We start from the raw sequence: 9,094 nt of genomic DNA, 5'->3' as shown, positions 1-9,094 counted from the left end.
AGTTGAAATTTCATTGTTTCATATATTTTATTAAAATTGAATCTTTTTGGGTACAAAATAAATTTTGTTAGTCAAAAATCCTACTTTGAAAACTAAACGATATGATTGAAAGTTAAACTCTTCTGTTAAAAAAGCATTTTTTCATTAAAGATGCATAATTTTAGTTGAAAATTCATTTCTTTAATTGAAAATTTAACTACTTTGTAGAAAATTAGTTTTTTTGGTTCAAAATCATCTCTTGATTCAAAATTTACCTATTCGATTTTTTAAAATTATCTTTGTTTGGTTAAAAATCCAAATATTTGGTTAAAAATTCATATGCTAGTTTAAAAACTTGTCTTTTTCGTAGAAAATTTAACTTTTTGGTTTAAAAATTCAACAATTTGGTTGACATTGACACTTTGATCTGAGGGTGACAAAAAGAATAATAAAAAATAATAAAAAATAATAATTAATAAGATTAAAATTAAATATAATTATTTGAATATGAATTTTTATGAGAAATACTTTCTTTGAATCGTAAAAGTACCATTTTCACCTTTATTAGATTCTTCAATTTAGATCCCTCGAGGCATAAACTGTCTTCCTGAAAGGGTGTCCATTCATTAGATTTTCTTCGCCCTCAGGGCACTTCGGAGTCGGTATTACGTAAGGAAAGGAAAAAGGTTTTCTCCCTTTGAGAACAGGAACATGAAAATAGTCTTTTGATTAAGCGATAAGTGGCTTTTCTAACAGAAATTCTGAGAACAAAAAATTTTAATCCTTGGAAAAATTTTCAGATTAAGTTAAAAAGGCTTTTATTTAAATAAAGCTCTTTCAGAACGCTTGATAATTAATAATTAAATTAAAATAAAATTTAATAAATACTAACAAATATTTAAATTGTTAAACTTAAATTTCACATATTTTTTATAATAACACATTTTAAAAATGCGTTTTAGCAAAAAAAGATTTTTTTTATTATCTCCGGTAAGAATCAAATCCACGTAAACTGATTACCTATCGGATGCTCTTAATGGTAAAATCACATCTACCAGAAATCAGTTAATGTGAGTTCGCTTCCCACCAGAGCTAATAAAGATATTTTTATTTCTTCAATAAGAATTTGTACTATTTCTTATTACAAAAAATACACCAAGTGACCAGAATTTAAATTTAATATCTAGAATAGTCATTCGCACTAGTTGACGACCTTTTAACATCTAATGGAGACTAATAAAAATAGTTAGATTAGGAAATTAATTGACCTCTTAATTTCAAGGAAGTTGGTTTATTTAACACTCAAAATGTAATATGCACCATAATTGTAATAACTACATACAAACTTATTAAAATGAGCCTAATTTATTTTCATAAGTTGTTCCGGAACAGCATCACACTTTTTGATCGCAATGCACTGGTTCTGAAATTAAAAAAAGACGAAATCGTTTTTCAGTAAATATTGTAAGAGTTTTTATAATGTCGAAAGGAAATGGAATCGGATTGTCAACTGCAAAAATTGAAGTTTGTTTTCCTTTAAGATTAAGGAATTATTACTTGCGAGAAAAATATATCTTTAGCCACCTAGTCGTGGTTTTCGAAACTAAAATATCAATATTTAAAAGTTTTAAAAGCTTCAAAAAGATTCGGAAACAAATTGAATCTTAAAAGATTTTGAATTTTTTTTAATGTAAATGTAGTGAGATTTAAAAAAAGTCAGAAGCTTTTTAATAATTTTGAAAGACTTTAATGAAATAAGAAAAGTTCTCAAGATTCTTGGAGAAACTTAAAATTGTTTTCTTATTTTGGAAAATGAATTAGAACAGAAAATTTAAAAAACAATTCATTTTTAAACAATTTAAGCCAATGTTGAAATCATCCTTTAGGATACTTAGGAATTTTGATAACTGTCAGAATTATTTTAAAATTTGAAAAGATTTAAACGAATTTAAAAGAAAATGTAGATTTTTAAATATATTTAAAAATAAAATTTTGAAGCTTTGTTAGGAATTTGTCAAGGTTTCGAGATAATTGTGAATAATTTGCCTGAAATTCCCAGGGAAATTCAAAACTTTTCTTTTTTTTTTAATTAAACATTTACCAATTTGTCAAAAAGAAATATGTAAAATTTTAGACCAATTTTTTTTATTTCACTGAAAACAATTGTAAATAAAAGTTGAATTAATTTAAAAGATATTTGGAAGGAATAATTGTTTTGAAAAAATTAAAACGATTAGAAATTAAAAAATTTTAATTTTTAAAATAAAAAAATTGTCGACGGTTTTTATTGATTTCGAAAGGTTTCAAAAAAATTAAAATCTTTCCTTCAGATTTCTGGGAAAATTAATGTTTTTTTACTTTGAAACTTAAATTTTCTATACAAAACTTTAAACGATTTTTCAAAATGTTAGGAAACATTCAGATTAGTATTCAACTTTTTTTTAACATTCGGTTTAAGATTATTTCAACTTTTCTTTTTAATAAAAAGTAAAACCTTTTTAGTTGAAATATCTATTATTAGTTTTCTCGTTTTAAATATCTTTATTGGTTAAAAATTTAACTAATTGATTAAAAGTTGAACTGTTTTGTAAAGAGTTGAGAATTAAAATGTTTTGTAGAAAGTTCGTGCCTTCTGAAATTCTTTAGAAATTAGAGTAAATTGAGGATAAATTTTCAACTAAATATTTAAAGTTTTAATTTAAAAAGGTACATTTTCTACTAAAAAAATCACAACAAATAAAGTGAATTTTTAATTTAAAAAGAAAAAAACAATTTCAATCAAAAGTGAAAAGCTTCAATTTTCTGTGAAAAACATGAAGTTTAATTTTTAAAAAAGCGATTTTTTGTAAGAATTATTTGCATTTTCAGACATAGAAATGAATTTTTAACTAAAGTAATACATTTTCAGCAAAAAAGATTACTTTTTAACAAAACAGTATAACTTTCGACCAAAAAACATAAATTTTCAAGAAAAAATTTAATAATTGATATTCCAATCAAGAAATATTTTAATATTAATTACAAGACAGTTCAATTTCAACAAAAAGACGAATTTTAAATAACATACCTAATTTTTAAGTTTAAAAATAAATTTTTACTAAGAAAAAAAAAACAAATTTACAATAAAAGAGCTAAATTTTAATCAAAAGAAATTAATGTTCAACTAAAAAAAATGTGTTACTAAACTGAAATAGTACACTTTTCAGTGAAAAAAAATCATTTTAAACCAAGCAAAAGGAAGTTTGAACATGATCCTAAAATTTTCAAGGAAAAATAATGAATTTTCAAGGAAAAAGATGGATTTTCAACAGTACTATTCATTTAAAAAAAAAAATATTTTTAGCAAAGTTGATAAATTTTTAACCAAATACATTAATCTTCAACAAAAGTAAATGAATTTACAAACAAAAATAATAATTTTGGAAATAAATACAATTTTTAAACGAATAGTTCAATTTTGAACTAAAAAGATCAATCTTGAAGAAAAGAAAAACGACTTTTTATAAACTAGTTAAATTTTTAACCCCAATTTATTTTTCATTAAAAAAATTGATATTAAGCATCAAAAGATTAATTTTCAAATAAAAGAGACGAATTTTCAATAAAAAAACAGAGTTTTTTTTCCAAATGGATCACTTTTAATGTAAAAGATATGAATTTCTTTACAAAATATGGAGATTTAAATTTTCAGTTAATCAATTTTTAACGAAAAAAAAACTGATTTTCACAAAAATATTGTATTTCGAACCAACTAGATGAATCTTCAACGAACAAATTGAATTTGAATTCTTGCAGAACTCGGACCTTAAAAGATCACGCACTCTGATGACTGGTAAACTCCCCCATCAGAGAAAGTGAGAGTAGAGTATATAGGAGAAGTCAGTTGTAATAAGGAGGGGAGAAGTGATTGTAAATAGAGAGAGAGAAAGTAGGGGAAGTAAGTAGAAATAAGGGGAATTGAGTAGATGGAATGTAGGGGAAGAGAAGGAAAATTAGTCAAGGAAAAGTAAGGGAAATAAAGGGAGGGCCAGTAGGGGAATTGGGAAGAAATGGGGAGAAGGGATGTAGTGGACGTGAGGGTAAAAGAAGAATTATGCAAGTGATGATAATTAAGGGGGTGAAGTGGAAGAAGTACGGGAAATAAGGAGAAGGATAATAATGAAAGTGAGTGAAAATAAGGGAACATTAGTGTAGGAATATTAGAGGAACTGCGAGGAAATGAGGTGTCGAATGGTCAGGGTAGTAAGCGGAAAGAAGTGAATAGGAGAGTAGGGAGAAGTAGGCAAAATGTTGCGAACTCGGAGGGGGGGGGGAGGAAGGTAAGATAAGGGAAGGGGAGTGAGGGGTAGTTTAGTGGAGTTAAGGAAGTAAGGGGAGGGAAACTAGAGGAAGTCAGGGGTAATGAATACAAAATATGGGGAGTAGAGTGGGTGAAAGTAGGGTTCGAGAAAGCGAGAGAGAGGGAAGTGAAGAAAGAAGAAGTTGAAAAGTTGGAGTAAAAGTAGCTAAAGTAGGGATGGGAAAGCATGGGAGGGGAAGTTTTAAACGTCTCATTGATCTAGAAAACTCTTTTTTTGTAAGCTCTCGTCCCCTACTTTGATTAGTTTTTTTTTTAAATTATTTCCAAAATATTTTTTCTGCTGGCTTCAATTTTTTCCAAGTAAAATTCGGATGAAAAAGCTGATAAACGGAAGAGCCCCATTAAACTGATCGTGCGTGGGTGTGCGTTCGCGAATAGGTATATGGCAAAATGAGAGCTGCATTTTGTGCTTTTACAAAAGGCAGGCAATCGTTCGATTAGTCTTTACCTCCGCGAGCTGGGAATCCCATCGAGTGGCAATATTAATTTCGTGCATTACGCCATACAGAAGGCTCAAGGTATCCTATGGGAATCGAGGACGAGATTTACAGATCGTTAATTAACGGTTGTGTCTGGGTGTTCGAATGACAAAAATTTGAATTTGAAATTGAAAAATTTATAAGCTGATGAGATCCCTTGGGCATGCATCGTGCATCACTCATTGATGATTCTGCGGCTGTGATTAATTATTTGAAATAACGTGTGCAGATGTATTCATTTTGAACTGTAGGGCTTCTGACGAATTTTTTCACTTTCACAAGCATTTCTTTTGTGGATATTATGGTTTTGTTCGTGAGGTGAAGGTTTTTTTTTAAGGTAATAAGAAATTAAATTAATAATAATCTATTATTGTAAGTGATAAGGAATATACATTAAATAAATTGTCTGAAATTCTCAACACTGGAAAAGATTTATTTATTTGTTTATTGAACAATTCTGTATAGTGGAGGGAAAATATAAATATAATATATGAATGTGAATAATAAGTTTTTCAAATGATGGGAAAAATTAAAATTTGTGATTTTATTTTTTGAGTGAATCATTCTTTTTCATTCGTATTTTTACCTGTTTTTCAAGAAACTTTTCCTACTTCCCTTTTCTTCATTTTTTAAAAATTCAATAGAGCTCAAAAAGAGAAAAATTTTCTATTGCAAATATAAATGTTTTATTCTTGGATAAAAATTCAACTATTTGGTTTAAAGTGAGACTATTTTCTTAAAAAATTGTGTTGGAAATTATTTCATTTATAACTAAAAGTTTTACTATTTCATTGTACACACACATATATATATAAAATAGTTACATTTTTTACTTTAGAAACTCATTCTCTACAAAAAAAACAATCAAATTTCGAACAAAATAGTGAAAGTTTTGACCATGGAGATTAATTTTTAGGCCAATAGATCGATTTTTTACCTAGGAAGAATAATTTATAACAAACTAGATAGATTTTTAACCAAAAATGGCATATCTACATTCTTATTTCAAAAAATGTTGAACAAAACGAATTTTCTAGAAAGCGTTTGCACTTTTTACAAAATAATTTAACTTTCTGCCAAATTATTTTATCTTTAAGCCAAAAATATAAGTTTTTTGTCAGAAAGATAAATTTTCCATCCGAGATTATGAATTTTTTAATAAAAAAAGTTCATTTTTCACGAAATACTTAAACTTTTTACAAAATATTCAATTTTCAGGTAAAACAATTAATTTTCAATCAAAAAGACAATTCACTAACAAAAGTTTAATATTTAACCAAAAAAATGTTTTCAGTCAATGAAAAAAATGTACCCATAATATTGAATTTTTGAGGTTCATTTTATAAGATTCATTTTATTTGAAAAAATAAAAATTTATAGCAAAGTACATTAATGTCTAACTAAAAAAGGTCAATGTTCAATTTACAATGTCAATTTCAAATTGGAAATGAAATAGTTACATTTTCCGTTATTAAAAATTAATTCTAAACAGGAAAAAAAATATTGAAAAAAATATGTAAGTTTTGAACAAAAAGATAAATTTTCAACTGAAATGATAAAGCTTCAACAAAAAAAATACATTCTCAACAAGAGAGTTCGACATTTAATCAAAGAGTGGAGTTTTCATCCAAAAAGTTCATTTTTCAACTAGTAATATAAATTTTTTACAGAAAAGGTAAATTTACAAGAAAATACATGAATTTTCACCTAAAAAAAAATGACTTTTCAACCAAAACGCAAGAGTTAAGTTTAAGAGTTTTGAAAAAATTAATTTCAGAACAAAAAGATGATTCTTCAACAACAAAAAATGAATTTTTAACCAAGCAGCATAACATTCAACCATGTATTTTATTATATATCTTGAAAATTATTATTTGTCAATCACGTAGTTGAATTAAAAAAAAAAAAATAACTTTCTGACAAAATAGTTGCATTTTTAAGAAAATAATTAGAATTTCAATTGAATAGTAGAATTTCTAACTAACCGAGATCAATTTCGAACCAAAAATGTAATGCTAGAGTTTTCAATTTGAAAAAATGACTCTTAACCAAAAATACTTGAATTTTCTTATTGAGTTATATTAACTCAATTCAAATTAGAGCTAAAAAAAGTAGATGAAGTTAATTAAGAATACTAATTTATGTAAAATAATTAATTAAATTTAAATTATAAAATGTACTCGATACGCGTTAAAAAATTAAAATGAATTGTTTTAGGTATATTTGTGTTTTTACTTAATGATAATCTACTACAGGATCATTATCCACTGTATGGTGTATATCAAATTACATTCATATTTCGTATTTAAAAATAGGAGGTGGCTCAGGTTCATTGTCAGATGATATTTAGAGTAGTTAGAGGGGGGGGGGGTAATGAAAAAATCACAACTTTTCACAAATAGAGAAATGAGGCGAAAATCACTGAAAATAGCCTCACTCAATATATGGACGCTCCCTAATTATGAAAAAAAAATTGCCAGTGAATTTTTATTCTCTACATGCGACACTCATGTTAGCCACTTTTTACCCCATTTTACATTATGAAAACCTGAACAAATAATAAAATCGAATCACTGAATCGAAGCTTCTTGAATGAAGAATATAATGAGCTGTCTCTCGCTTTGCAAACGGTGATCAGATCCTCATAAAATCCAAATGAAATGCAGAGTTATACATTTCCTTGAACAACGCAGAAGAGGGAACATTTATGTGGAAATAGTGGAAATTGACGTTCATTTGATGGGAAACAAATAAATTCGTATTAGTGCCAAGCCAAGCATCCGCCTCTATTGCGCCGTCGTCCAAGAGTCCGATTGGCCTGAATCGAGGATACCCTGAGGGTGAAAAACAGGATCCGGATGGCACGGATACGATGGAGAAGGTCGACAGAACCCTTGCGTCAGACTGGTAATTATTTTTGCGAGGATGAGAAGACCTGTCGTTGACAGCTGAGACTCGGAAAGTTTTCCCTGATGGAAGCTCCGAGCCAGGTACATTCGTTTCTACCTATAAGCTATACCACCTACGTATAAAGAGAGGAGCGGAGAGACAAGTCGCGAAAGAGCTGCTGATGGGGGCTGTACTTGCAAAATGGGAATGAGGCACGATAACGTGATGATGGTATGAAATGGTATGAAATGGGGTGGGTTTGGGAGTAGACAGGGTGGTGGTGAAAACAAAGATTTCCATCATTGGCAGCGTCTCGATCTGTGGGGAATGCGGACTCTGGAAAGTGACAAGCTCCTCTGTAATTTTCCGGGAAAGGCACCTGCTTTTCTTTCATCATCAAGGCACTTCATCGCTTGGCCGGGATTGCATAAAGCAACCGTTCAAGTTTTCAATATCAGTTCGTTTGTAAGTCATTTTTATATATTCAGATGTAAAGGTGCTTTGTACCCATTTACAAAAGAAGTTACATCAATAAGCATATATGTAGATCCCCTCCCCCCGAAAACATCTCAGAATTCTTATGTAATACTTGAATTGCTTTTAACGTCGCATGTAACACCTTCCTTTCCTTTCATAAGGAAGTATCGCTTTTAGCTTCTTTTAAGAATAGGGATTGTTTATAAAGAAGGTCAGCCATGTAGCAGAACAAAATTGTATTGTTAAATTCCGAGAGGATTGAGATATTTCAGATTTTATTAAATTATAAAAAACCTTTTTTGTTATGTTGGATACAACAACATTTTCCTTTTAAAATTTATAACATTGGTCAGGACAATACTCTGACGATTGTTGTGGTGTTGAGATGTTGAAATGTTTGTTTGAGGGTTAATTTTGCAGCTTAAGACAAAAATTGGCTTTTGATCATGTTGGACTTTTCAACAACACTTTTAAATACAACTTTCAAACATCGATTAGGACCTGTAATGAAGAAGGCATTCTCAAAAAATTTTTAATGTGAAATGCAAAATATTATTCTGTAGTAACGAAATATTTTGTTTTGAAAGGAGTTCCAACAATTCTTTTCATTATCATCTAAATATTGTCGTGGAATCCTAGACCAACAACTATCATGACTGAAAAATCGAGTTTAAAAAGTTTTAACAAACTTAAAAACAAAAATCAAATTTATTTATTAAGAAAACAAACAAGTTCTTTAAGTTTCATCTGTAAATGTTCGTAGGATTGTCAACAAGCAAGGTGATATTACATAAATATTATGTATTAGTATTAATACCAGGTGTATACATATGAAACCGGTATTGCCATTTAGCGGCCAGTAGGCACACTTGTAGGCACTGTCGGAACTTACCATTTGTGCTAATTGGCG

The 9,094-nt window shown here is 28.5% G+C and overlaps 1 protein-coding gene across 1 annotated transcript in view; it reads right to left on the bottom strand.

Moving 5' to 3' along the window:
- Nucleotides 1–1,303: 1,303 nt before the first annotated feature.
- Nucleotides 1,304–9,094, bottom strand: part of LOC117167627 (transcription factor Sox-2) — a 487,544-nt gene continuing 479,753 nt past the window's right edge. Inside the window, exon 4 of the mRNA XM_033352702.1 lies at nt 1,304–1,402. The gene's annotated coding sequence lies outside the window, so the exon portion shown is untranslated. The remainder of the gene's footprint in view (nt 1,403–9,094) is intronic.

Source organism: Belonocnema kinseyi, chromosome 2 (assembly GCF_010883055.1).
Source record: "Belonocnema kinseyi isolate 2016_QV_RU_SX_M_011 chromosome 2, B_treatae_v1, whole genome shotgun sequence".
NCBI lineage: Eukaryota > Metazoa > Arthropoda > Insecta > Hymenoptera > Cynipidae > Belonocnema > Belonocnema kinseyi.
This window is presented reverse-complemented; position numbering and strand designations above follow the sequence as displayed.